Below are 27,572 nucleotides of genomic sequence, written 5' to 3'. Positions count from 1 at the left end.
TCTCCCACCACCTGAAGGACCTCCACTGGCTCCCCGTAGACAAGAGGATCACCTTCAAGCTCCTCACCCACGCTCACAAGGCACTCCACAACGCCGGACCCGCCTACCTGAACAACAGACTCAACTTCTACGTCCCCTCCAGCCAACTCCGATCTGCCAACCTCTCCCTCGCCATTGTTCCCCGCTTCCAATGCAAGACTTCCGGCGGCAGATCCTTCTCCTACCTCGCCGACAAGACCTGGAACTCCATCCCGACCCCACTGCGCCAGACCCAGGACCTCCTCACCTTCAGGAGACTCCTCAAAACCTGGCTCTTCGACCAATAGCAGCCCCCCCCCTCAGTGCCTTGAAACCCTAACGGGTACGTAGCACGCTTTATAAATATTGTGATTGATTGATTGAGGGGCCTGTGGTCAGTCTGAACCCGAAAGTGAGTCCAAACAAGTAGGGTCTTAACTTCTTCAGCACTCAGACCACAGCAAACTCTTCACGTTCTATGGCACTCCACCTGCGTTCCCTGGGAAATAACCTCCTGCTAATGAAGATAACAGGTTGATCTAGGCCCTCTTCATTAAGCTGTGAGAGTACTTCCAATACCATGCTCTGAGGCGTCTGTTTGCACAACAAACTACTTGGAATAGTCAGGTGCCTTAAGCACAGGTGCTGTGCATATGGCAGCCTTCAGGGCATCAAAAACGGTCTGGCAAGCCTCTGTCCAGATCACCTTCCTTGTTTTGTTTCTCAGAGGTCAACTCAGTCAAGGGGGTCACAATGGTGCCATAGCCCTTGATAAACCTCCTGTAATAGCCAGTGAGGCCTAAAAAGGCCCTCACCTCAGTCTAGGTCTTGGGAGGCTCCCAAGCCTGAATGGTGTCAATTTGTGGCTGTAGGGGTGCCACCAGGCCACTCTCTACCTGGTGTCCCAAGTACACCACAGAACCCTGCCCTATTTGGCACTTGCTTGCCTTAATAGTGAGGCCTGCCTTCCTTCTCCAGGGCCTCTAACACTCTCCAGAGGTGTCACAGGTGTTCCTCCCATGTGGAACTGAAAACAGCAATATCATCCAGGTAGGCGGCACTAAACTCATCCAGCCCAGGCAACAACTGGTTGACCAACCTCTGAAAGGTGGCAGGGGCATTTTGCATCCCAAATGGTATCACTTTAAATTGAAAGTGTCCATCTGGGGTAGAAAATGCTAACCTCTTCTTGGCCCTCCTCAGTTAAGGCAATCTGCCAGTACCAGGTGTTACGTCAAACGTGCTGAGGTACTTGGCAGCTCCCAACTGGTCTATGAGCTCATCAGCTCGGGGATGGGGTGAGTGTCAATCTTGCTGACTGCACTGAGTCTCCCGGTAGTCCACACAGAACCTGAGTTCTGGAGTGGCACCAGGTGCAGCAGCCTTTGGGATCAATGCCACTGGCTGGCTCAAGGACTGCTGGAATGCTCAATAAATCCTAGGGTTAACATTTTGGATACCTCATTCTTAATGCTAGCCCTGACCCTGTCAGTCATCCTGTAAAATGTCTGTTTAATGGGTGGACTGTCCCCAGTGTCCACACCATGTGTGCACACACAAGTGTGTGACCCCTGGGATTAGGGAAAACAGTGAGGCGAACTGTCCCAAAACCTGGCAACAGTCCCTCTGCTGCTCTTCTGTCAGGGAGAGGGAGAGGGTCACTCCATCCACAGACCCATCTTTCTCTCCTGCAGACAAGAGGCCAGGAAGAATCTCACTCTCCTCCTCCACCCCATCATCTGTTGCAAGGAGCATGGACAGTTCAGTCCGCTCAAAGTGCGGCTTGAGGCGGTTGACATGCAGGACCCTTAAAGGGTTCATTGGAGACTGCAAGTCCACCAGGTAGGTGACTTCACTCTTGCACTCCACCATCTCAAATGGCCCAGTCCACTTGTCCTGGAGCACCTTAGGCTCCACTGGTGCCATTACCCACACTTTTTGTCCTGGTTGAAACTCGACCAGAGTGGCATTCTGTTCATACCAGCGATTCATGTCCTCCTGGCTTGCTTCCAGGTTCTCCTGTGCGAGACTCCTGAAGCAGGCAGTCTGGTTTCTCAGAGCCAGCATGTAACTGAATACATCCTGGGGGGGTTTACTAGGAGCTTTTTCTAAAGCCTCTTTGACCAGACTTAAAGGTCTCCTCACAGGGTGGCCATAAATCAGCTTAAAGGGACTAAACCCAAGTCATATTTGAGCACCTCCCTGTAAGCGAACAGAAGGCATGGCAAGAAGATCGCCCACTTCCGCTCAAAGGCATCTGACAGGCCCATACTCATGCATTTCAAGATGCGGTTGAATCTCTCAACCAGACCATCATTTTGGGGGTGGTAAGGGGTGGTGAACTTGTAGGTTACCCCACATGCCTTCCACAGAGATTTCACATATGTGGCTATGCAGTTTGTACTCCTGTCAGATACCACTTCTTTGAGGAACCCCATGAGGGTATAAACCCCCATAAATGCACGACCCACCACAGGGGAAGTGATTGACCTCAGAGGAATGGCTTCTGGGTACCGGGCGGCATGGTCCACCAAGACCAGGATGAACCTGTTGCCCATGGCTGTCTTTGGATCCGGAGGTCCCACAACGTCAATACCTACCCTCTCAAAGGGAGTACTAACAACAAGTAAAGGTTGGAGGGGAGCCTTACATTTCTCCCCACTCTTGCCACTTGCCTGACAAGTTTGGCAAGACCTGCAATGTGCATCTGAGTGCCTGCGAGTTGGGGGCCAGTGAAAGCGGGTGACAAGCTTCTCAAAGGTCTTGTCCCACCCCAAATGTCCAGCTAAAGGCACATCATGAGCCAACCCCATTAGGAAGGCTCTGAAGCACTGGTGTACCACCAGCCCACGGGCTGACCCAGGCTCAGGAAACTTAGGCACACTAAACAGGAGGTCATCCTCTCAGTAGATCAGGTGAGATCCTTGCTCCTTGCCAGCCGCCTGGTCTGCAGTCTACTGCCGCAAACCCTCCAGAGTGGGGCATGTCTTCTGTGCTGCACTGAAATCTTCCCTGGAGGGTCCCACTTCCTGCTGCCACTGGAACAGCTCAGGGACCTCCCCCAGTTCAGCCACCTGTTCCACTGTAGCCTCCGGGGCTTCACCCTTAGGCTCCACCTCCTCCCGGACAGTGTGAACTTCTGGGGCCAATTTCACGCGCCCACTGCCCTTTCTCTTCTTGGCAGTCCACTGGGCCACTGTTTCAGGCTCCAGGGGCTCTTGACCACACTGACGGGCTGCCATTGACCGGGTGGATACGCGTACCCACCCAGGCAGACCCAACATCTCCAAGTGAGACCTGTGTTCAACCTCCTTCCAAAGGGAATCCTTCAGGTCATTGCCTAGCAAACAATCTGCAGGCATGGTTGGACTCACAGATACTTTCAAGGAACCTGAGACCCCCCCTCCCATTCAAAGGGAACCTGTGCCACTCTGCACAGGTGCTCTGAGTTGTCCACTGCAACTACTTGGTGAAGTGCCCGGGGATCAATCTGATCTTCACACACCAGCTGACTCCTCACTGTAGTCACACTGGCTTCTGTGTCTCTCAGAGCCTCCACCCACTGTCCATTGATAGTCACCCACTGCCTGTACTTTTTAGTGTTCTCAGGCACGAGGGTCCTCTGGGCCATGTCACTGTCCCCTAGTGAGATAAGGGTCATCTCAGTTGGCTCCCACCCATGTGGAACCAACTCCTCCCCAAGCGCTACACTAGCCAAACCCTGGGGCTGCGCACAAGTGGGTGCCGGTGTACTCTTGGGACATTTGGGGCCCCTCTCACATGACCCACCTGGTCACATGCATAACACTTACATGGTGGTCCCCCTGCCACTGGCTTCCATTTGGAGAACCATTGCTTCTTCTCACTGGGGGATTGGGAATGGGAATCAGTTTGGGGCCCTTCAGAGAACTCCCCCTGTTTACCCTTACCCCCCCTTTCTTCTGAGAGGGACCCTGCCCACCCTTTGTGTGGTCTCCCCCATACTTCTTTTGGACCCTGGTGATCTCCAAGCAGTCTGCTTCCTGCTCAAGCTTCCTGGGATCAGTCAGCTTGCTGTCAATCAGGTGCTGGTGCAGCTCTGGAAAACATAAACTGTACACTTGCTCCCAAGCAATCAGACTGTAAAGCCCCTCATACGTAGTTACCTTGCAGCCCTTCACCCAACAATCCAGTGACCTGCAAAAAGAATCAACACATTCCAACCATGTTTGGGATTTCTTGTTCTCATAGGACCTAAATTTATCCTTATGCTGCTCAGGGGTGAGACCATATCTTGTGAGTAGGGCATTCTTCATGATAGTGTAGGTGAGATTCTGAGCATCCCCTAAGGCTGTCAGTGTATCCCTCCCCTCTACCTCAACGTGCTTCCACAGACCCGCCCCCCCAATGAGTTTCAGGGACCAGATTTATGTGGGGAGCAGACTCATCCCCCTTGAACCACAAGTATATGTCATCCTCCCCCTTGCAATCCTTCACGAGATCTCTAGGAATGTACACCCTCCTCTCAGGCTGCACTGTGATGTGGCTGCCACCATCCCTACTAGACTGGCTCTTTTGATCCAGCTCTCTTAAAGCTCATGGGCCAATAACAGCTTTTTCTCCTCTATGGCCATCCTCGTTTTCTCCAACTCCCTCTGGTGCTCCCTCTCTGCCTGTCTGTCCTACAACTCTTCAGGGGTCAGACCCTTAGATGAGACACTGCTACCTGCCCTGGAGACCCTTTCCCTGGGTATAACAGGCCCACCCACAATATCATTGTGTATGGAATGCTCTTCCTCCTCCTCATCCTCTGTGTGCCCATCAGCTCTCTTGGATGTCATCCAGGCCCTCAGCTCCTCCTTCTTGGATGAGTTCTTAAAGGGAAAGTCAAAACTTTTACTGAACTTGCCTTTGTATAGCTCCTTAATTTCTCTAGGTCAAAAGCATCTCCAACTGATGCATCTCCAGATTGGGAGACAATGAAAAGTCAACAAAAGGCAGAAAACAAGTTCCCAATGAAGTTCAGAAGTCAATCAAAGATTACCACAAATATGGATACAGGGAGAAATCCAAGAAAAAGAAAAAAAGCAAGAATCACAAGACTAGAAGTATGTGAACACGTAGCGGTCTGAACTCAAAACAGTAGTGTACACGTAATCACTGTATGTCAAGTACAAATACAAGTCCAATCTCAACCGCTGATCACCAGTGTTAGAAATGGGGTCTTTGGTTGGCACTCAGGTTACCCCCTGTCCAAGCAAGGACCCTCACTCTAGTCAGGGTAAAAGAGAACCACCCTCAGCTAACCACCGCTCACCCCTGTGGTAGCTTGGCACGAGCGGTAGGCTTAACTTCAGAGTGCTAGGTGTAAAGTATTTGTACCAACACACAGTAATTCAATGAAAAAACTACAAATTGACACAACGCATGTTTAGAAAAATAGAAAATATTTATCTAAACAAAACAAGACCAGAACAACAAAAATCCACAATACACAAATCAAGTTATCATTTCAAAACCAAAAAGAGTCTTCATGTAATTTTCAACACAATGCTAACACTGTTAGCGTGGAAATGTACCTGGGTGTGTCAAAAATAACCCCGCATGGGCGAGTGTGTGTCAAGAAGGTCTTGCGATGCGTCAATATCACTCATGAGGGAGACCGTGCGTTGTTTCTCCTTCACTCGAGTCAGTGTGCGTTGTTTCTTCTCTCCACAGGAGAACGATGCATCGATTCGAACCTCACTCTCTGGTCTGGGTAGGCCTTGCATTGTTGTTACATGCCCAGCGATGTTTGCATCTGAAATCCTGCTGCACGAAGATCCGAAAACCACGCAGCACGGGTTGCAATCTCACCAGCCTCCATCAGCAGTGCTGCACATCGTTTCTCCAGCCGCGGGCTTCGATCTTCCAGTTGTGTTGCAGGTGAGCGTCAATTTTCAGCTGCGAAGCCGGCAGTGCGTCGGTTTTTCACCCACAGATCGGAGTTGCGTCGATCTTTTTCCCCGCACAGCGGTCGGTGCGTGGATTTCTCATGCTTAAGCTGCTAGCTTCTCCTTTCAGGGTCCCAGGAACTGGATGCGCACCACTTGGCAGAGTAGGAGTCTTAGCAGAGACTTGAGGTGTTGGCAGTGAGAAGTCTTTGCTGTCCCTAAGACTTCAAACAACAGGAAGCAAGCTCTAAATCAAGACCTTGGAGAGTTCTTCACAAGAAGGAAGGGAACACAAAGTCCAGTCTTTGTCCTCTAGCACAGGCAGAAGCAGCAACTGCAGGAGGGCTCCACAAAGCACAGTCACAGGCAGGGCAGCTCTTTTTCCTCAGCTCTTCAGCTCTTCTCCAGGCCGAGGTTCCTCTTGGTTTCCAGAAGTGTTCTAAAGTCTGTGGTTTTGGGTGCCCTTCTGATACACATTTTACCCTTTGAAGTAGGCTTACTTCAAAGAACATTTCCTCTTGTATATGAAATTCTGCCTTGCATAGGCCAGGCTCCAGACACACACCAGGGGGTTGGAGACTGCATTGTGTGAGGGCAGGCACAGCCCTTTCAGGTGTGAGTGACCACTCCCCCCCTCCATCCTAGCACAGGATCCTTCACCAGGAAGTGCAGACTAGACACCAGCTCCCTTTGTGTCACTGTCTAGAGAGAGGGGCAATCAGACCAACTGTCAAACTGACCCTGACAGGCAATCCACAAACAGGCAGAGTCACAGAAATGGGTTAAGCAAGAAAATACTCACTTTCTAAAAGTGCCATTTTCAAACACACAATCTTAAAATCAACTTTACTAAAAGGTGTATTTTTTAAATTGTGAGCACAGACACCCCAAACTCCACATATCTATCTGCTCCCAAAGGGAATCTATACTTCAGTGAGTGGGACAGGCCTTGCAACAGTGAAAATAATTTTTAGTAGTATTTCACTGTTAGGACATATAAAACACATTATTATGGGGGTCATTACAACCCTGGCGGACGGTGTTAAAGTGACGATAAGACCGCCAACAGGCCGGCGGTAAAAACTTTGCAATTACGAGCGTGGCGGAAACCGCCAACAAATACAGCCACTTTAACACTCAGACCGCCACAGGGGTACAGACAAACAGCGCAGCGGTCACCGCCAACAGACAGGCAGGAGACAAAGTACCGCCCACACTATTATGACAGGCCATTCGGCCACCTTTTCCGGGGCGGATTCACCGAGGATAAAAACGTGGCAGAAACAGGTATTTTGAATGAAAAACGCTCACCTCTACACACTCCACCAGGAAGTAGGACAGCATGGAGCCGGAATTTCATATTCTCCCAGCGCCAGTCTTCCTACTCTTCTATGAGGAGCACCAACGCCGGCGGCGAAGACCACAGTGAGTACTGCACCTACGACACAGGGGAGGGGAAAAAACAGGGACAAACACACTCAACATCCCAACCCCCACCCGACCCTCACCCACTACAACACACACACCAATGCATATCTATACATTACAGTAACACCCCCTGACCCCCCAAGAAGAATGCAAAGACAAAAGGAAATTAGTGTAACTATTGTAATATATCAAAAATCAGTAAGCAAAAATATACATATATATATATATATATACACTATAAACAAAACATATACCACGATTAGTAGTCCAGGTTTTGCATCATTCATAGTCTGTGGACCACTTGGCCCAAAATGCATGGGCGAGGCCCACACAAGATACCTGAACATGACGGAGAGAACACTGCAGGGGCATCAGATAGAAATACAACAGGCACCTCAGGGGGGGGCACCTCAGCCGGATGAGTGCACGATGCCAGATCCACGAGGGGGCACCATGCCCACTGTTCAATCCTGGGGAGTGCAAAGCCACAGTCTCTCAAGTCTCTAACAGTGGGTGGTTTGCCCACTGTACCATCCTGGGGAGTGCAAAGCCACAGTCTCTCAAGTCTCTAACAGTGGGTGGTTTGCCCACTGTACCATCCTGGGGAGTGCAAAGCCACAGTCTCTCAAGTCTCTAACAGTGGGTGGTTTGCCCACTGTACCATCCTGGAGAGTGCAAAGCCACAGTCTCTCAAGTCTCTAACAGTTGGTGGTTTGCCCACTGTTCAATCCTGGGGAGTGCAAAGCCACAGTCTCTCAAGTCTCTAACAGTGGGTGGTTTGCCCACTGTACCATCCTGGGGAGTGCAAAGCCACAGTCTCCCAAGTCTCTAACAGTGGGTGGTTTGCCCACTGTACCATCCTGGGGAGTGCAAAGCCACAGTCTCTCAAGTGGATACCAGTCTCCACTGGTTCTGGAGGGGGACTGGTGCCCAGAGTGCTTCATTCTGTGCAGGACAGAGGGACTGGATGCATGTACCCACTGGTTCTGGAGTGGGACTGGTGCCCAGGGTGCTTCATCTTGTGCAGGACAGAGGGAGTGGATGCTGTTCTGTACTGGTTCTGGAGGGGGACTGGTGCCCAGAGTGCTTCATCCTGTGCAGGACAGAGGGAGTGGATGCTGTTCTCTACTGGTTCTGGAGGGGGACTGGTGCCCAGAGTTCTTCATCCTGTGCAGGACAGAGGGAGTGGATGCTGTTCTCCACTGGTTCTGGAGGGGGACTGGTGCCCAGAGTGCAGCACTCACCCCGTGACGGTCCCAGTTGCGTCACTGCCCCTGCCGCTAATGGGCTAGCGGTGCTTGCCATGGTGGTCTTTGCCCTGTTCAGCGGTGTTTGAGTTGGCAGTCTCTGACCTGTTCAGCGGTGCTTGCCCTGTTCAGCGGTCCTTGCCCTGTTCAGCGGTGCTTGCCCTGTTCAGCGGTGCTTGCCATGGCGGTCTTTGCCCTGTTCAGAGGTCCTTGCCCTGTTCAGCAGTGCTTGCCATGGCTGTCTTTGCCCTGTTCAACGGTCCTTGCCCTGTTCAGCGGTGTTTGCCCTGTTCAGTGGTGCTTGCCATGGCGGTCTTTGCCCTGTTCAGCGGTCCTTGCCCTGTTCAGCGGTCCTTTCCCTGTTCAGCGGTGCTTGCCATGGCGGTCTTTGCCCTGTTCAGCGGTCATTGCCCTGTTCAGCGGTGCTTGCCATGGCGCTCTTTGCCCTGTTCAGCGGTCCTTGCCCTGTTCAGCGGTGCTTGCCATGGCGGTCTTTGCCCTGTTCAGCGGTGCTTGCCATGGCGCTCTTTGCCCTGTTCAGCGGTCCTTGCCCTGTTCAGCGGTGCTTGACATGGCGGTCTTTGCCCTGTTCAGCAGTGCTTGGGTTGGCAGTCTCTGACCTGTTCAGCAGTGCTTGCCCTGTTCAGCGGTGCTTGCCATGGCGGTCTATGCCCTGTTCATCGGTCCTTGCCCTATTCAGCGGTGTTTGCCCTGTTCAGCGGTCCTTGCCCTGGCGGTTTGTCATTGCCCAGCTGGGCTATGGCTGGCGGTCCTTCATGGGTCAGCTTGGCTGTGGATTGCGGTGCCCTCCTGGGCAGCTGGGCTGTGGCATGTGGGGCCCTCCTAGGCAGCTGGGCTGTGGCTTGTGGGGCCCTCCTGGGCAGCTGGCCTGTGGCTTGTGGAGCCCTCCTGGGCAGCGACAAAGGGGTTTGCGGTGTCCTCCTGGGCAGCGACGATGGGGCTTGCGGTGTCCTCCTAGGCAGTGACGATGGGGCTGGCGGTGTCCTCCTGGGCAGCTACGATGGGGCTGGCGGTGGCATCCTGGCCAGCGACGATGAGCCTGGCGGTGGCCTCCTGGCCAGCGGGGATGATGGCGGTCTTCTCCGCTGTGCTGCTCCTCACTGACTTTGCAGGTTTCTTCTGCCCCTTCCCCACCTAGGGAGGAGTCACAGCTGAGTCCACATTCCCCCCGGGACCCCTGTGAGCGGCTTGGCTGGCTGGAGTCTTCCCCCTCTCCCGCCGGGCACTGTCCAAGTTCTGGTGCTTCACAGGGGGGGGGGACTGGCTGGCCTGGTGGCCGGTGCACTCCACATACCTGTAACAACAGCCACCACTGGTCCCGGAGATTTTTTGGCTGAGGTGCTAATACGGGACCTATGAGTTGGACTGGGGGGCTGGTGGGAAATAGGTTAAGGGTGGACAGGAAAAGTTGTTTGGAGACACTGGGACGGGTAGCTGGAGGGGGTTTGGGAGTGGAGGAAGAGGTGGTGGTTGTAGGAGGTGTAACTTTTGTGGATTTGGGTGCAGGTGCATGCGCTGGAGGCTGTCATGAGGTGGATGGCTGTTGGGTGGGTGTGCGCCTGCATTTGTGTATCGGAGGGGGCGTCACAGACACACTGGGAGAGGACACAGGGGACGTGCAAATGGTAGTGGGGGTGGTGAGTGCACGTGAGCGGGGTGTGGTGGTGGGTGTGCTGGTGCGGGGCGTAGTGGCTGTAGTGGTAGTGCAAGCAGGTGTGAGTGTAAACGAGACTGGAGGGAGGAGGGAGATGACGAGGAGGGGGACACAGTGGAGGCAGTGGATGTTGGTGTGTCTGTTTGTGTGTGATGCTTGCGTGAGTGCCTGTGTGATGTGTGGTGCTTATGTTTGCCTGAGCTTCCCTTGTGTGGTGAGGTGTGTGCATGCTTGTCTGATGGTGTGCTTGGGATAGGCAGAGGTACAGGGGATTGGGTCTGGGTGGAGGAAGTTGGAGGGTGGAGGCTAGACACAGGGACAATGGCTGCCATCAGTGCTGAGGCCAGAGTTTGAAGGGTTCGATAAAGGGCAGCCTGACCAGAATGAATGCCCTCCAGGAATGCATTTGTGTGTTGCAACTCCCTTTCTACACCGTGGATGGCATTCAAAATGGTAGACTGCCCAACAGTGAGGGACCTGAGGAGGTCAATGGCCTCCTCACTGAGGGCAGCAGAGGTGACAGGGGCAGGGGCTGAGGTGCCTGGGGCGAAGGTGATGTCCACCCTCCTGGGTGAGCAGGCACAGGCGAAGGCTGAGGGGCTGCTGGGAGGGCGGTGCTGGTAGGGGGGGTGACGGCTGTAACTGTTGAAGTGGGGGGCACAGATGTTGCTGCCACCACAAGGGAGCTCCCATCAGAGGACGAGTCTGTGTCGCTGGTTGCAGATCCTGTGACCGCCGTGGTGCTCCCCTCGCCCTCCGTCCCACTGGTGTATTCAGAGTCCATAGTGTGGGCCTCCATGTCCTTGTGGGATGCAGCTCCCTCGTGCTCCGGTGCCACTGTACCTCCGCCTGATGATGCTAATGCACACAAGAACAAGGAGACCGCAAAAAAAGGGTGGGGGGAACAAAAGAAAGAGAAGTTGAGTGCATGTCTTACCGCTGCAGTTGGCGGACAAGACAGACACAGCAGCCCCCTGCACTACGTCGCGCTGTTGGGGTCTACAGTGCAATTCCTGGGAAATGGCCTACATGGCTATGGACGACATCTGCACACATAGATGACCCTGGGGCATGAATAGCTGTACTTGGCACTCTACAGAGGTGGGGTGGGGGGCCACAGGGCCATGCCTTACGAATGGGCCTAGCCTACAGAACTCGCCCTGGCCTAGGGGAACCCACAGCCCTCCTCCCCCACCCAGACACATTCACTGCGCGCAAAGTCAGCTGAATGATAGTGTACTCACCCCCTTGTGTCTGCTGTGATGCCCCCACAGGTGGGGTGGGGTGCCACAGGGCCTGCCTTAAGAAGGGACCTTGCCTACGAAACTCGCCCTGGCCTAGGGGAACCCACAGCCCACCTCCCCTACCCAGACACCTACAATGCGTGCTAAATCAGCTGAATGAGAGTGTACTAACCACCTTGTGGCTGCTGTAATGCCCTCAAGCGCCCATCCAACTCAGGGTAGGCCACCGCCAGGATCCGGAACATCAGGGGGGTCATGGTTCGACGGGCACCCCTCCCACGTTGGGAGGCCATCCCCAGCTGAGCCTCCACCGTCTTCTTGCTCCAGCAGCGAATGTCCTCCCATCTCTTCCGGCAGTGGGTGCTCCGTCTGTGGTGGACCCCAGGGTCCGCACGTCCTTGGCGATGGCACGCCAAATATCCTTCTTCTGGTGGCGCTGACCTACATGATATGTACAGGGGAAGAAGAGAAGTCATTACCAACTGCACCGTCAAAGTGAGTGGCCCCCATCCCTACCCTTGCCATGTGGCACATGCATTCAGCGTCTTTCATGCACGCAGAACTTTGCCCCCTTCCTTCTTACAACCAGCCCTCTCCACAAAGGCATAGCCCATACAACATGCTCCCTGTGTACTTACCTGTTGGTCTGGAGGACCGTAGAGTAGCGTGAACTGGGGGAGGACCCCATCGACGACCTTCTCCAACTCCTCTGCAGTGAAGGCAGGGGCCCTTTCCCCAGACGCACAAGCCATTGTCTCTTCCAGACCGAGGTCACAGCAGAACTTGCAGTGTAGGTCCTCTCCTGTCGAAGATCAGGTATCAAGTGATTAAACAGTTAGAAAATGGCGGTCACGTCCGCGGCGGTCACGTCCGCGGCAGTGCGTACCATCACCGCCGGAGTACATCGTCATTGTCTCCTGGGACCCATAGGGTCCAACGTCAACCAATGCAGCACGGCGACGGTGTACAACACCAGCACAGTTACCTCACATCCCATTGTCCCGCTTTAGAGCTCAGACAGCCACCATTTCAGGGGCCCACATGGCCTGATTACCAACTGTGTCACACATACCTAGGCCTCCTCTCAACACACATACAGGGCAGATTTTGTGTATGATTGGTGGGTACATACCTCTGAGTTGTTTGACTCTGTGCTCGCTGTTGTCCTTCATAGGCACCGTCCGCGGGGACATGTGAGGAAATGGCGGAATCCTCCGGTGTACCGACCGCTGGTGGACTTGTCGACAATGGAGCAAAGACATTTGATCATCACCTACAGGTCTGACAGTGCAACTATCCAGGAACTGTGAACCCAGTTGGAGCCAGACCTGATGTCAGCAATCCGCCATCCCACTGGAATCCACCCTCAAGTGCAGGTACTATCAGTGCTCCATTTCCTTGCAAGTGGGTCTTTTCAAACAACTGTGGCCATGGCATCAGGGATGTCCCAGCCGATGTTTTCCAACGTGTTGTCCAGAGTGTTGTCTGCCCTGCTGAAACACATGCAGAGCTACATCGTTTTCCCTCAGGTGGAAGACTTGCCTACAGTGAAAGGTGACTTCTATGCCTTTGGACATATCCCCAACATCATAGGTGCCATTGAAGGGACCCATGTGGCTTTGCCCCCTCCCCCCCCCCCAGGAGTGAACAGGTGTGCAGGAACCGGAAGAGTTATCATTCCATGAATGTACAGATGGTATGTTTGGCAGACCAATACATCTCCCTTGTGAATGCCATGTTCCCTGGCTCAGTGCATGACGCCTACATCATGCGGAAAAGCAGCATCCTTTATGTGATGGGTCAACTACAGAGGCACCGGGTGTGGCTATTAGGGGACTCTGGTTACCCCAACCTGTCATGGCTACTGACCCCAGTGAGGAATCCCGGGACCAGGGCAGAGGAACGCTACAATGAGGCCCACGGGCGGACTAGGAGGGTGATCGAACGCACCTTCGGCCTCCTGAAGGCCAGGTTTAGGTGCCTCCATATGACAGGTGGATCCCTATTCTACTCACCAAAGAAGGTGTGTCAGATCATCGTGGCCTGCTGTATGCTTCATAATTTGGCTTTGCGACGACAGGTGCCTTTTCTGCAGGAGGATGGTCCAGATGGCGGTGTTGTGGCAGCTGTGGAGCTGTGGACAGTGATGAGGAGGAAGCAGAGGAAGAAGACATTGACAACAGGGACTCAGTCGTCCAGCAATATTTCCAGTGAAACACAGGTGAGAATACATTCCTGTACACTTCTACCTCTATCCTGTCTGTCGATTTCACCCAGTGTATGGTCACTGAGTTGTCACTTTCCCTTACGGTTTCACAGGTGTGGGTCCCAACGTGTGTCATCTGCTTAGATTCCTCATGGACTAGAGCTGTGTGACATAGGTATGTTGACATTACTATTTCCTGGAAATGTTGTCACTGTCATTGCAAATACACTATTTCAAAATCACAGACAGACTCCAGATCTTTTGGTGCTTTAGTTGTGTTTATTTACATACAAAATATTTGAGGGGGAAGTAAAATGGTGTGGGGTGATGGCGGAGGAGTGTCCATGGCAGAGTCCAGTCTATTTGTCTCATAGGTGCATTACCCATATGGGCATAGGAAGTGGAGCTGAGGCAGTTCCAATATGGACAGGGTTACAAAGTGGGACAGTGGGTTGACAAGCAGGGTGGTCTCATTTCTTGGCGGGGGTCTTGGCATTGTGCTCTGTCTTGTTCCTGGATCTCAGGTACCGCTTGCAGGGTGGTTCTCCCTCTGAAGGGGGTGGGGTGCTGGTGTGGTGGTCCTGTGGCGGTGCTTCCTGTCCACTAGCGCCGGCGGAGGTGGTGGGGAGTTCATCATCCATGCTAGTGTCAGGGGCCCCTTGGAGTGCCACAGTGTCCCTCCTGGTGTTGAGTATTTCCTTCAGCACCCCTACGATGGTGCCCAGGGCTGAGTTGATGGTTCTGAGTTCCTCCCTGAACCCCAAATACTGTTACTCCTGCATGCGCTGGGTCTCCTTAAACTTGGCCAGGACCGTTGCCATCGTCTCCTGGGAGTGGTGGTATGCTCCCATGATGGGGAGAGGGCCTCGTGGACATTGGGTTCCCTTGGCCTGTCCGCCCCCTGTCACACAGAAGCCCTCCCCGTGTGCCCACTGCCCCCAGGTTCCTGTTGTTGTTGGGGTGGTGGGTTATCCTGGGTTCCCTGTAGTGGTGGACACACAGCTGATTGACGTGTCCAGGGGATGGAGGTATGGGCCCGCTGGGTGGGTGCTGTGCTGGTGTTTCCGGAGGGTGGAAGTTCTGTGGTGGGCTGTGCCTGTGTGAGGGGAACCGACTGTCCCGAGGCCCACGATGGTCCGGGCTGGTCATCTGGATCCAGCTGGACAGAGCTGCTGTCATCACTGTGGGCCTCTTCTGTGGGTGGGGTGGAGATGTCTGGACCCTCCTGTCTGGTGACGTTGGGTAGTGGTCCTGCAGGGGTGTAAAAGCTTAATTATTGCATCTGTGTGTGTCATGGTGGGCAATGGGTGGGTGATCGGTGTACCCCAGTGCTTGCATTCCTATGTGGGGACTTGTGTGATGATGGTTTAGGGGGTTGTATGGGTATGTGCAGTGGGCATGCTTTAGTGATGGGTGTCAATGCGTTGGGGTTGCATGCAGGGCTTGGTGTTGGGATGGTGGGTTTGTGATAGTGAGGTATATGTGAAGTGGTGGAGTGATGAGGGTGAGGGTAGGGGTAGGAGTTTGTAATGGCATGCAGGAAGGTTGGGGGATATAGTAGTACAGATTTGACTTACCAGAGTCCATTCCTCCACCGACTCCTGCGAGGCCCTCAGGATGCAGAATCGCCAAGACCTGCTCATCCCATGTTGTTAGTTGTGGGTGAGGAGGTGGGGGTCCGCCGCCAGTCCGCTGAACCGCCAGGTGGTGTCTTGAGACCACGGAATGCACCTTCCCCCATAGGTCGTTCCACCTCTTCCTGATGTCATCCCGATTTCTTGGGTGCTGTCCCACTGTGTTGACCCTGTCGACTATTCTTCGCCATAGCTCCATCTTCCTTGCAATTGAGGTGTGCTGCACCTATTCTCCAAATAGCTGTGGCTCTACCCGGACGATTTCCTCAACCATGACGCTGAGCTCCTCCTCCGAGAACCTGGGGTGTCTTTGCCGTGCCATGGGGTGGTGTAGGTGATGTGTGGGGAGGTGTGTGTGGTGATATGTAGTGGTGTGTGGTGTTTTGTGCGTGGTGATGGTGTTGAGTGCCTGTGGATGCTAGGTTGTGGATGGTGGTTTCTCTCTCTGGCCTTCTCTCTGTAATATTGGTCGTAGGGGTTTGTGGGTGAAGTGGGTGTGTGTTTTAAATTGTAATGGGTGTATGGGAATGGTGTGTGTATGTGTATCAGGTGTGTGTATTTTGAATTGTCCAATGTGGCTGTGTTTTGTAAATGTGTGTGTATTTTGAGCGCGGCGGTGTGTACCGCTAATGGAATACCGCGGTTGAAAGACCGCCGTGTGGATTCATGGGTCGTGGTAGCGTGGGCGTATTTCTGTTGGCGTGACCGTGGAGGTTTTGTTTTCGCCAGTTTATCACTGAGCTTTGGTGTGGCGGACTTGTGTGGGTGTCTGAATATTGTTGGATTTCGAGATGTGGGTCATAATAGATGTGGCGGAATTCCGCTGCAGCGGCGGTATGTTGGCGGTCTTCTGCACGCTGGTAAGCAGCTTTTACAGCCAACGTTGTAATGACCACCTATATGTCCCACATTAACCACACACTGCACCTTGCCCTTGGGGCTACCTAGGGCCTAACTTAGTGGTGCCTTACATGTAAGAAAAGGGAAGGTTTAGGCCTGGCAAGTGGGTACACTTTCCAAGTTGAATTTACAGTTTAAAACTGCACACAAAGACACTGCAGTGGTAGGTCTGAGCCATGTTTACAGGGCTACTAATGTGGTTGGCGCAACCAGTGCTGCAGGCCCACTAGCAGCATTTGATTTACAGGCCCTGGGCTCCTCTAGTGCACTGTTCTAGGGACTTACTAGTAAATCAAATATGCCAATCATGGATGAACCAATTACATACACATTTGTATGGGAGCACTTGCACTTTAGCACTGGTTGGCAGTGGTAAAGTGCCCAGAGTAACAAAAACAGCAAAAATAGAGTCCAGCACACATCAACAACCTAGAAAACTGAGGCAAAAAGTTAAGGGAGACCACGCCAAGGATGAAAAGTCTAACATATACACTTTCCAAACACAATTTAAATCACAGAGCAGATTAAGCAGTATCCTAAACACACTTTACTTAGCCACTAAGTGTATATATAGCCCCGTGAAAATAAGAGGACGGGATGCTTGATGCTGCCTTTGTGAAAAACTAGGAGGGAAATTTCAAACAGTCACTGCTAAAAAGACAATATAAACAGGCACAGGTAGGAGAAATACGCTTTTTAACAAATAAAACGAATACACAGAAAGTCTGAGGTCTTACCAGTCTCCTTAGACTGTGGCTCACAGGGCCTGTACTAAGGTGCAGGAAAAGCTGGTCTCCCAAAATGGAGGTGGCTGTCTTGGGGGTTCCCTCCACAAACTTAAAGGCCCACTTCAGGTGTGAGGGGAGGGCTTAGGTTGCTTGGCTGCTAGGGACCCCATCACCAGACCCTGTGGAAGAGAGGGGGGAGGTGCTCTTCTATTCACAATATCCTTGGATACAGACAGCAAGAATCCATACTTCCAAGCTAGCAGAGTCTACTTTTCAGGTAGGGCACATTTTAGAAATCACTGAAATACTGCTTGCTGCACACTCAAATATATGGCTTCTTCAATGAAAAAACAAGTGGTGCATACACTTTCTAAACACAGTTAAAATCACAGATCAGATTTAGCAGTCACCTAAACACACTCTAGTTAGCCACTACTTCCCTACTTTGTCCTGACCAATAACAAATGTTGCATTGTGACCAATGATGACAGTCCCATAAGGAAAATGGGAATAGATGTGTGGGAGGACTACTGGTCCACTGCCATGACTCTGTTGTTAAATGCACTAGACCCTCAGGACAGGTTGAAGAACAAGGATAAGTGGTGGTCTTGTAGACAGAGACTGGGGAAACATGTCAAAAAGCACTTTGGCTACAATTATAAGTACTGCTGTTTATACGTTTTAGGTTTCACTAGTACTTATAAGTTGATGCTTTAGAGGCTTAAGGAATTTGATAGTCTTGCTTACTTCACAAAGTTTGAATGGTGTCTACTAGATTGTTTTTTCACAATATCACAAATATCCAAATGCTTCTTATTTCTTGTTTTTTTTGTTAAACTGTTTTTATTAGAATTTCTATGATACAATAAAGTATGCAAGCCTGATTACAGATGGCATCATGTAACTCACAAGGTGCTTCGGCCCCCCCATCCATCCCCAACCATGTCGTATCTCAACAATTAGGAGAGAAGCAAACAGTATAAATCTCATGATCCCACCTGGAAGTGGCACAGTAGCTCATTGAATCTATGATACATTGTGCAAAGGAAAAACATTACTTAACTACAAAACTATGGCCCTCATTACAACATTGGCAGTAAATCCAGCTTTTCGCCGTGCGTTGCAGCAGCGGAATTCCTCCACAGGTATCATGACCGACAGCTCAGACTCCGCCACAATACAGACACCAACACAAGTCCGCCACACCAAAGGTCATTGATAAACTGGTGCTACCAAAACCCACACCATCATGCCAACAGGAATATGCCCACAGTATCACGACCCATGAATCAACGCAGTGGTCTTTCAAACGCAGTAAATCATTGGTGGTACACACCGCTGCGCTCAAAATACACACACACTTACAAAACACAACCACATTGGACAATTCGAAATACACACACCTAACACATATACACACACACCACACCCACTCACCCACTCACCCAATCCAATATAAAGCACACACCCACATCACCCACAAACCCTTACAACCAGAAATTTTAAAGAAGGCCAGAGAGAGAGACTACCTAACACAATACCAGCATACACAGACACACAACACCATCACTCAAACAACATCCACGCACCTCAAACAACACACACCAACAAATCCCCTAACACATCACAACAGACACCATCTCACACATCACCCACACCACATCATGGCACCCCAAAGACACCCCAGGTTTTCAGAAGAGGAGCTCAGGGTCATGGTCGAGGAAATTGTCCGGGTAGAGCCACAGCTATTCGGATCACAGGTGCAGCAGACATCCATTGCAAGGAAGATGGAGCTATGGCGCAGAATTGTCGACAGGGTAAACGCAGTGGGACAGTATCCAAGAACACGGGATGACATCAGGAAGAGGTGGAATGACCTACAGGCTTAGGTACGTTCCGTGGTATCCAGACACCAGATTGCTGTACAGGGGACTGGCGGTGGACCCCTACCTCCTCCCCCACAACTAACAACATGGGAGGAGCAAGCCTTGGCAATTATGCAACCTGAGGGCCTTGCAGGAGTAGCAGGAGTACTGGACTCTGGTAAGGCAAATCTTTACTACTTTATCCCCCCACTCCACCTGCATGCCAGCACATACTCCCACCCTCACCCTCACACCCATCATGGCAACAACCCACAGATACCCCACCAACACAACCCAAACATCCCAAAACCAAGCCCTACATGTAACACCAATTCATGGACACTAATTACCAAAGCATGTCCAGTAGAGAGACTCACTCGCCCCAAAATCACAGTCACACAAGGACCAAGCCAATAACGCAAGCACAGGAGCAGAGGGTAACTCACCCATTGCACAAGATGGCGCACACACACAAATAACTAAGCATTTACACCCCAACAGGGCTTCTACCCAACATCACCGGACAGGATGTGCCAGTCATATCCTCCCCCCCCCCCAACAGAAGAGGCCCACAGTGATGACAGCAGCTCTGCATGCCTGGATCAAGATGACCATCCCGGCCCATTTGGGACCTCGGTACAGTCGGTTCCACTGACACAGTCACAAACCACTATTGAACCTCCCAACTCAGGAAACACCACCACAGGACCCACCCAGCAGGCCCATCCCTCTGTTCCCAGGACACGTCAATGAGCAGTGTGTCCACCACTACAGGGAACCCAGGCTACCCCACTAACACAGGACGATCAGGGACCTGGGGGCAGTGGGTACACCGTTCAGGGGACAGAGGCACATGATAACATGGAAACTGGGAGGACTGCTGTGGGACAGGGGGAGGACAAGCCCAGGGAACCGACACTCCACAAGGCACTCTCCAACATCATGGGAGCTTACCACCATTCTCAGGAGACCATGGGCACGGTACTGGCCAAGTTTCAGGAGACCCAGAGGCTGCCGAAGGAACACTACCTGGGGATCAGGGATGACTTGAAGTCCATCAACACCAACCAGGGGTGCTGGCAGACCTTCTCAACACCAGGAGGGACACAGTGGCACACCAACGGGCCCCTGACACTAGCCTAGACGATGAACAGCCCTCCACCTCCGCCAGCACTAGTGTACAGGAGGCACGCCACAGGAACAACAGGACACCAGCACCCCACCCCCTGCAGAAGGAGAACCACCCCGCAAACGGTCCCTGGGATCCAGGAACAAGACAGTGAACATTGCCAAGACCCCCACCAGGAAATACGACCCCCCTGAATGTCACCCTTCTGTCCCTCTTTGACACCCTGTCAACCTAAAACTGCCATTGCTCCACTTCCTATGCCCTATTGTACAATGCACCTGTGAAACTAATAGACTGGACTCCGCCATGGATATACCTCCACCATCAACCCAGCCCATTTTACACCCCCCTCCACTTATTTGCACACAAATAAACACACTTGAATCACTAAACAAGCTGGAGTCAGTCTATGCTTTCACAAATTTGTAATTGCTAAATCTCTGGAATATAGCAATGTCAATGTACTTGTTCACATACCAATATAAAATAGCTGTAGGCCAGCTGTAAACATAGCACAGGGCACAAAGTGGGAGCCAGATCTGTGAAATGGAAAGCCAGAGTAACAAGTCAGGGTCCATACACTGAGTGAAATCGACAGACTTATGCTAACTCCCACAATAGTATGAGATGTGGGAAGCAGTTACATCTTTTTACCTGTATCTCACTGGAAGTATTGCATGATGGTGTTGTTTCGGTTGTCGACATCTTCTTCTTCTGCCTCCTCCTCTTCACTGTCCACAGGCTCCACAGCAGCCACAAGACCACCATCTGGCCCATCCTCCTGCAGAAAAGGCACCTGGTGTCGCAAAGCCAGGTTGTGCAGCATACAGCAGTGAGTAGTATAGGGAGCCAAAGGTGCATTCTATTATCCTCCTAGTTCGCCCATGTACCTCATTGTAGCGTTCCTCTGCCCTTGTCCTGGTATCATCATCATCATCATCAATTTACTTTATTCAGTACAAAATAGACCATAAAAGACATCCAATAAATACAAAGATACAAATGTCATAATCGTTAAATTAATAGAATATTATTGATACATATCTCGGATTCCAAAAGCAGCATATATAAAATTTAGCACAGCCTGTATTATGTCTACATTTCCCAAATTATATCAATAAAAGTGAGCGAGCTGGGTGGTTCTAATGCTTTTAGATAAAAATAACGGGCGTAAAAACCTTTTTCTTGGGATGTCATAAAAAGTGCAAAAGAGTATAAAGTGCAAGGTACTTTGGGATGTCTTTCCATCACAGCACCATGGTGGAAGATTCTTAAACCAGGTTCCACGTCTAGGAAATGCTACCAAGTAATGTAATGTATTCAGACGTAGCCTGGTAAGTAAGAACCTATGTCGCTCATGGCTAATAGTCAGATATAACATTGGATACGATCGCTGTATCTGATTCCTCGCCTGGTTTCTATTCATAGCCAGAATTGGATCCAAATCATACATTTTCTGCTAATATATTTCCTCTACCTTCTTGACATCCCGCTTTGTCAAAAGGTCCGGCTTGGAAAAAACTCCCCTAGTCCTAAATAAAGAAGAGAGGAGTGGACATATACAAGCCAAGGTATGTCCAATGGTCGCGATAAAAGACAAGCCTGTATCACCCTTCTACATAAAAAAGCTTCTGATTTTGACCAAATTTTTATCCATAGTAATATGGGTTGAAGCTTTATATAGCTGGATATACATCTCAGGCCTACTTCTTCGTGACAAAACGTTACTGAAGTTGATTGCGGAACTGCTAATAGCCTTCTTAAAAACGTATTTTCTACAATTTGGAGGCTCGAGCATTCTGCGTATCCCCAAACCCCATCTCTTTTACAGGTTTATGTCGCAACCTTTTCACAAATCTAAAAACTGCTTCCATGGCTTTCTGAAACTGTATTGAGCGTATGTTTAAAAAAAAAATCCAGTTAAAATCAACATCAATGGGAACCCACAAGTACGTAAAATGTGGGACCTTAAGTATTTCTTCCCCATCCATAACATTTGTTTTAGTTTTTGCTAACTCTGACCCAGTCTTCATCACAAATGACTTAGATCTGTTAACTTTAAGACCAATATTTCCCTTGAATGTATTAAAAGCGTGCAATAAAATCTGCAGACCATTTGCTGTACTTGAAATGAGTACGGCGTCATCCACATACAATAATACTGGAATTGGGGAGTTATTGATAATTGGCAAATCCTTCCCCAATTCATAGAGAGATCTCCCTAGCCCATTTATATAATGGAGAAAAAGAAAGGGGGGAAGCACACAACCCTGTCTTACCCCCTTTAGTGAAAGGAACTTCTCTGTTAAACCCCCCTCTAGTCCTGGTATTCCTCACTTATGTCAGTAGCCATGACAGGTTGGGGTAACCAGAGTCACCCACAAATATCGAGCGCCAATTGTTAGACACACACTAACCCTTAAGGGCAATCTCATACCCGGACACCTATGTCAACTGTGTTGGGACCGTGGCCTCACCTATTAGCCACACACAGTGCCTCTGGAGTTGGCCCATCACATAAGGGATGCTGCTGTTCCTCAAAATGTAAGCGTCATGCACTGAGCCAGGATACTTGGCATTCCCATGGGAGATGTACTGTTCTACCAAACACACCATCTGCACATTCATCGAATGGTAGCTTTTCCGGTTTCTGTACACCTGTTCATTCCTGCGGTTGGAGGACAAATTCCACATGGTACCATCAGTTGCACCAATGATGTTGGGGATATGTCCAAGGGCATAAAATGTCACCTTTCACTGTGGGCAAATCCTCCACCTGAGGGAAAATGATGTAGCTGCGCATGTGTTTCCGCAGGGAAGCTAACACTCTGGGCAACATGTTAGAGAACATTGGCTGGGATATCCCTGATGCCATGGCCACTACTGTTTGAAAAGACCCACTGGCCAGGAAATGGAGTACAGACAGAACCTGCACTAGAAGGGGGAATCCTGTGGGATGGCGGATAGCTGAAATCAGATCTGGCTCCGACTGGGCACACAGTTCATGGATTGTTGCACGATCAAATCTGTATGTGACTATGATGTGTCTCTCTTCCATTGTCGACAGGTCCACCAGGGGTCTGTACACCGGAGGATGCCGCCATCTCATCACCTGCCTCAGCAGACGTGCCCTATAGAGGAGAACAGCGAGCAAAGGGTCATCCAACACGGAGGTATCACAATGTGTAATTTGCTGAAACGTTGGCAATTCGCAATGTGCCGATATCTGTTTGTATTCCCAGCCTAGATAGGAGTGACGCAGTTTTTTTCCATCCCATGTGGCCCCCTGAAATGTCGGCTGCCTGAACTGTAAGGTGGGACAAGGGGAAATGAGATAACTGCGCTGGGGTTCTACACCGTAGCGGTGGGCGGTCAAAGACCACTGCACTATTCAGCATTGGTTAAAATTGGACCCTATGGGTCCCAGGAGCCAATGACGATGTACACCGGCAGTGACGGTACGCTCCGCCGCAGACGTGACTGCCATTTTCTATCTGTTCCCTCACTTGATACCTGACCTTCAACAGGAGAGGACCTACACTGCAAGTGCTGCTGTGACCTGTGTCTGGAAGGGACGATGACTACAGTGTCTGGGGAAAGGGCCCCTGCCTTCCCTTCAGAGGAGTTGGAGAAACTGGTGGATGGGGTCCTCCCCCAGTACACTCAACTGTACGGTCCTCCAGACAAACAGGTGAGTACACTGTGAGCATGCTGCATGGGCAATGCCTGTTTAGAGTGGTGTGGATGGGATATACATGGGGGGGCTGAGGCCTGCTTGTGCGGATGGTGAGTGGATGTGCATCAGGGCATAGGTGGGAACTGGTGGGCAATGAGTATGATGGTCCAGACGGGTGAGTATTATCCTTTCCTCCTGTACCTTTTCTCTAGGTCAGCGCCCACCAGAAGAAGGGTATTTGGTGTGCCATCGCCAAGGACGTCCGGACCCTGGGGGTCTAACACAGAGGGAGCACCCACTTCCATAAAAGATGAGAGGACCTGCGCCGCTGGAGCAAGAAGACAGTTGAGGCCCTGCTTGGGATGGCCTCCCAACGTGTAAGGGGTACCCGTCGCACCATTACCCCCCTGATGTCCCGGATCCTGGCGGTGGCCTATCTGGAGTTGGATGGGCGCTTGAGGGTATCACAGCAGCCACAAGGGGGTGAGTACACTCTCATTCAGCTGACTCTGTGCGCATTACGAGGTGTCTGGGTGGGGGAGGTGGGCTGTGGGTTCCCCTAGACCAGGGCGGACTTGGTAGGCAAGGTCCCTTGTTAGGCAGGTTCTGTGGCACCCCAACCCCACTAGTGGTAATAACCATCTCCACCTAGTCAGGCTCCTGTGACTTCCAGGTGTGCAGCAATTGGACTTAGGCCTCGAACCCCATGGGCATGTAAATTTGCCAGGAACTGTTAGTGCGTCACGTAGTGGAGAGGGTTGCTCCCTGTGTGTTGTGTCCGCCAACGGCAGTGGCGTTGCATGCACTGAACATGTTTTTCTTCTGTCTTTCCCCCCCTTTTTGTTTTGTCTCCCTCTTTATGTGTGCAATAGCATCATCTGGCCGAGGAGCAGTGGCACCAGAGCAGGAGGGAGCTGCAACCCACTTGGCCCTGGACGGTGAAGCAACGGAGTCTGAAGCCACCAGTGGGACGGAGGACGAGGGGAGCTCCACGATGGGGACAGGAGCATACACCAGTGACAGTGACTACTCCTCTGATGGGAGCTCCCTTGCGGTGGTGGGCACCTCTGTGCCCACCGCATCAACAGGTACCGCTGCCACCGCAGCTACCAGCACCGCCCTCCCAGGAGCCCCTCAGCGTGTGTCCCATGCCTACTCATCCAGGAGGGTGGGCATCTCCTTTGCCCCAGGCACCTCAGGCCCTGCCCCAGGCAGCCCTGTTGCTTTCAGCGAGGAGGCTATTGACCTCCTGAAATCCCTGACTGTTGGGCAATCTGCCATTTTGAATGCCATCCAGGGTGTTGAGAGGCATTTGCAACAAATAAATGCATACCTGGAGGGCATTCATTCTGGGCAGGCGGCCCAACAGAGAGCATTTCAGGCTCTGGCCTCAGCACTGATGGCAGCCAGTGTCCCTGTGTCCAGCTTCCCCCTTCCAACTTCCGCCACCCCGACCCAATCCCCTGTACCTCAGCCTATCCCAAGCACTCCATCAGACCAGCATGCACACTCATCAACACACAAGAGTGGACATGGCAAACATAAGCACCACACATCCCACAAGGACTCACACAGCACCATCCCCATGCAGACACAGCAACATCCACTGCCTCCATTATGTCCCCCTCCTCCATGTCCTCCTCCTCCTTCCTTGTCTCGTCTCCACTCACACCTGCATGCACTACATCCTCAGCCACTACCTCCATCACCAGCACGTCCATCACCACACACCGCTCACGTGCAATCACCACCCCCACTACCATGCACACATCCCCAGTGTCCTCTCCCAGTGTGTCTGTGAGCCCTCCTCCCAAAGTACACAAACGCAGGCACACACCCACTCAACAGCCATCCATCTCACAACAGCCTCCGGCCCATGCACCTTCACCCAAATTCAGCAAACGTACACCTCCTACAACCACTACCTCTTCCTCCACTCCCAAACCCCCTCCATCTTCCCATCCCAGTCTGTCTAAAAAACATTTCCTGGCAAACCTTGACCTCTTCCCTTCAGCTCCCCCCGTCCTTCCCCTAGGCCCAGGCTTTCCAGGTCCCAGCCCAGGACCTCAGCTACCAAATCCCCAGGCACAGTGGTGCCAGCAACTGCGGGGTCATCGAGTGCACCGCCCATCAGGGTTGCCAGTGTGCCACGTAGCGAGGGCGAGGACATTCCGCCACCTGCAAGGGTGAAGAAGGTGCCCACATCCCGGAGGGAGAAGCCGCACCTACCAGATACCAAGGGCTCTGCCAAAACAAAAGGGGACAGCGGCAAGACACCTGCGGCACTATCAAAGGTGGGGAAGGGAAAAATACAGAGGAGCAGGTCAGGACAGGGCACGGTGGCACAGACTGAGGGACTTGTGTCACCCCTTCTGTCCACGACTCCACCAACCTGTACGTTGGCGAACACTGCAACCTGCTCCGCCACCAGCACCGCCAACTGCACCGCCAACTGCACCGCCTCCTGCACCGCCGCCTGCACTGCCACCTGCACTGCCACCTGCCCCGCCACCTGCACAGCCACTGGCACGTCTGTAACCTCAGCAACAGTCCCCAGCATCTTCCCCAGTGGGCAGCCATCCAAGGCTGCAGGAGACGTCCTGCTGTGTCCCTCAACAGGTGCTGACCCATGCACCACTTCCAGCACTGCCGCAAGCACCACCACCATCCCCGTGACGTGCTCAGACAGTGGCACCACCACTGACATAGCTACCATCCCCAGTGGTCAGTCGTCCGAGGCTGGAGGAGAGTTCCTGGACCCTGCCCAGCTTCTATGAGGCATGACTTCCCTCACTGGTTGCACCTGCAGGTGGAAGGCGAAGCCGCAGCAGTGTGGGGTATGTCTATTCCTCCATGGCGTATCATGCTACCTGTTCCTAGGCAATCTTGTGGCCCACACACCCAGGTGAGGGAATGGGACCGGCCACACTACATGTGGAGCGCTCCGGGCACCAGGCCCCCTCCAGAACCAGTGGAGATTGACATCCACTATCCCAGTCCTTGGCAGGATGAAGCACTCTGGCACCAGGCCCCCCTCCAGAACCAGTGGAGATTGACATCCACTACCGCAGTCCTTGGCAGGATGAAGCACTCTGGTCACCATGCCCCCCCCCCCCAGAACCAGTGGAGATTGACATCCACTACCTCAGTCCTTGGCAGGATGAAACACTCTGGGCACCATGCCCCCTCCAGAACCAGTGGAGATTGACATCCACTACCTCAGTCCTTGGCAGGATGAAGCACTCTGGGCACCAGGCCCCCTCCAGAACCAGTGGAGACTGTTATTCACTTGAGAGACTTGAGAGACTGTGGCTTTGCACTCTCCAGAATAAAGCAGTGGGCAAACCACCCACTTGAGAGACTTGAGAGACTGTGGCTTTACACACCCCAGGGTAAAGCAGTGTGCAAACCACCCACTGGAAAGACTTGAGAGACTGTGGCTTTGCACTCCCCAGGATACAGCAATGGGCATGGAGCCCCCTCGTGCAGCAGTGGCGTTGTGCATTCATCTGGCTGAGGTGACCCCCCTTCCCTTCTCCCTGAGGTGCCTGTTTATTTTCGATCAGATGCCCCAGCAGTGTTCTCTACGTTTCGAGTCAGGTATCTTTTGTGGGATTTGCCCATGCATTTTGGGACCACTGGACCACGGACAATGATTGGTACACTATCCGGACTTGTGTAGTTGGTGTACACATTTGTTTATACTGAATTTTGAACTTTCACTATCAGATTTTTCACGATTACAATCGTTATAAAAATTTCATTTTGTTCTTGCGTTCTTCCAAGGGGTGGGGGAGTGCATAGATAATGTTCCTGCATGTATTTGTGTGTATGTTGTTGTGGGTGAGGGAGGGGGTGGGGGTATTGTGTGTTGCGTGTGTGTGTCACTCTATCCCCCTCCCCCCCTCCC

Source organism: Pleurodeles waltl, chromosome 8, assembly GCF_031143425.1.
Source record: "Pleurodeles waltl isolate 20211129_DDA chromosome 8, aPleWal1.hap1.20221129, whole genome shotgun sequence".
NCBI classification, from domain to species: domain Eukaryota; kingdom Metazoa; phylum Chordata; class Amphibia; order Caudata; family Salamandridae; genus Pleurodeles; species Pleurodeles waltl.
The sequence above is the reverse complement of the archived record's forward strand: the minus strand, read 5'-3'. Positions refer to the sequence as shown.